The following is a 3,387-nucleotide window of genomic DNA, read 5'->3' as shown; positions in this document are numbered from 1 at the left end:
CCGGCCTGTGTCGACTAATGCCGACTCGCTAACGTGTGTCAGCTGGTGCTGACTCGTCTTAGTCCTTACCCGCCGTGGTGCCCAGTCACAGCAGTAACCTCCAGGCGACAATTGTAACTTCTCGCGCCTGACCGTATGAAGTGGACGAGAAAAAAATATAAAAATACAACACTAATTACAACCAAGAAACAGATGACAAAAGAAGCAAATGAGAAATGAAGAAAATCCGAAGACAAAGAGAGAAAATTAGACAACTGACACTAATAACTGGCTGAAAACTATATCATTGTAGAGATAACACTCCCGTACTGTCAAGGTATGTTAATGAAAGACTGCACCATCCTATCTCGTTTTGATTAAAAAATATAAATAAATAATATAAAAAATAAAAACAGATGCCGTGTCTTACTAATGGAAGAATGGTATCAGTAAGTTTATATAATATACACGTGTCATGCAGATTAGTGGCTTTGACGTCATGAATCGTCATGGATTAGTTACTATAAAATAAACATTTTCTTCATTGGTGTTTCATTTTATATTATCAATGTTTGTTTTTTCTCCTTTTAGACATTGATTCTGCACGTTATGTGTGTGCGCGCATGTACTTTATAATGTATCCCCGTGTTTATAAATGATTTGTATGTAATATTAAAGTTTTCTTTATGTTCCTTCCCACCACTATCAATTATCGCTCAACTTATCACCGCAAATACCATCCTGGCTAACTGGCCAGCTGAACATGCATACATGAACACAAACACAAGCACAGTAACATGTGCACAAACATGACGCGGCCAGTTATAAGGGAAACACTCAACCGTGACGTTTCCAGTCAGACTTGACTCCAAATAGTATATATATACGTATACATATATATGTACATATATATATATATATATATATATATATATTAAAGGCCTTTATATACATACATTTATAAATACATATAAACATATATATATATATATATATATATATATATATATATATATAAAGAGAGAGAGAGAGAGAGAGAGAGAGAGAGATAGAGAGAGAGAGAGGGGTCTATGTTTTATTTTATATATATATATATATATACATATAGCATATGTGCATATATACATAATTATATATACGTATACATATATATATATATATATATATATGTATATATATTCACACTCACACACACACATATATGTATATTTGTATATGCATATGTATATATGTACATATATATATGCTTGTGTCTGTGTGGGTATATAAATACAGACGCACAAGCACACATGCGCACACACACACACACACTCACATGTATTTATATTTATATTTATATATTCATATCTAAATATATTTATATATATATATATATATACATATATTTATATATATATACATATATTTATGTATATACATATATTTATATATATACATATATCTATATACATATACATATACATATATATATATATATATATATATATATATATATATAAGGGGCCGTGCGTGTGTGTCGTACACACCATCTACATATCTACATTTTCACGCATGCCTGCTTTTGATATATATCTGTACCTATTTATATATCGCCATGTATGTAATGACCAATCTATTAAGATTTTGTTCATCTAAAGCCAAGTTTCACGCCGAGCAGTTTGGCGGCGAGTCCTGACGTAAAGCCGGCAAAGGCTGCGGCGAGCGATGATCCGGCGTCGACATTGCATGATCACGAGATTTTCGGATCAGGCGGAGGCGAGGGGGGGAGGGGGGGAGGGGGTACACGCGTCAATAATACACATGGCGCAACCGTGTGTGCTTGGGTCTGTGTACGCGTGCATGTAAGTATGCGTCCATAAATATATACATATAAATGTATAAATTAGATTTATTTACAAATATGTGTGTGTGTTTGTGTCTGTATGTGTGTGTGTGTCTGTTCCTGTGTGCTTTATGCAGGCTTTATGAACAGATACATAAACACTAAGCTCCTGACCAAACAGAAAAGCAGCAAGGGACCAGCGCCTAGAGACCCCGCCGGAGGGGGGGTGAGGGGGAGGGGGAGGAGGGGGGGGCAAGGGAGGCAATGCAGAAGCGACCGGGGCGGAGTCGAGCGCTCATCATCGGACCCTAATTACAATAATCAAGCTAAATGTCCCCTTGTACATTACCAACAGGACACGCCCCCCTGACTGATCACTGACAGCCATCCACCCCGCCCCCTCCCCCTGCTCCCTGCCCGCCTCCTCTCGTCCCGCCAATCACACGCGCGTGCACGCATCAGATTTCACGTATAGGCATCCTGGAATCAAATATATTAATGCCATCTCTTAAGAAATCTATGACATCTATCCATGATCTCTAGCAATCTATAATCTATCTAGTTTTGTTAATTTTTATTACAAAGTTTTTAAAAGATTTTTATAATGTTTATATATAAATTTGGATACATATAGAATATAAAAAGGTAGATATATATGCAGATTAAGATTTTGATATTTATAGCTATAGATAGATAAATACATTCATACATACATACATAAACAGCCAAGCGAGTAGACAGACATATGAGATAAATAATTGCTATAGATATATTCGAATATAGAACGATATAGATGTGGATCTGTGTGTATGTATGTATGTATGTATGTATGTATGTATGTGTGTATATATATGTATATATATGCACGAAAAAAACAAATTCTCCTTTTTAAAACAACAAGTATCTCATGACCTTATATGACCTCACACCTGACCCGACCCTAATGACTGGCTGACCTCATAAGAGCTATGTCAACAAACGCTGAGGAAATGGGTAATATAATGGTAATTAGGGATATGAAACTCTGCTTAATGACGATGGCCTAATGGTATTAAGTGGTAATCTTAATGGTAACAGGAATGCGGCTGTGGTGTTACATGGAGAAACAAAAAAAAATGGTGTCTTTAGTTTAATTAGAAGAGGAATAATTGCAAATAATGAAACATGCCTCTTCTCAAAGCAACATCAATGCATTCGACAAAAACACGGAGATCAACAACACACCCATACACATACCTGTATCCACAGACACACGTATGTATGTAAACATGAATATCCATAATGGGTGCGTGATCATCTGCTTGTATGTGTGTTTGCGTTTGTGTCAGCATTTCTTGTGTGTGTGTGTGTGTGTGTGTGTGTGTGTGTGTGTGTGTGTGTGTGTGCGGATGAATGCTTGTCTGTATGTGAACGAATGTCCATGACAAACATCAACATCTAGAGAAAAGTATCCAAGTCATTGCCCTATCCTCTGCACCATCATCAACTCCTTATCAGTAGCATCAGCCTCTGAGACACTTATAAAAATTCTCTTTTGACATATATTGACCTCCCTTCTAGGGATGATTTGTGACTCATTTCCGCTT

This window comes from Penaeus chinensis, chromosome 10, assembly GCF_019202785.1.
Source record: "Penaeus chinensis breed Huanghai No. 1 chromosome 10, ASM1920278v2, whole genome shotgun sequence".
Lineage (NCBI taxonomy): Eukaryota > Metazoa > Arthropoda > Malacostraca > Decapoda > Penaeidae > Penaeus > Penaeus chinensis.
The sequence above is the reverse complement of the archived record's forward strand: the minus strand, read 5'-3'. Positions refer to the sequence as shown.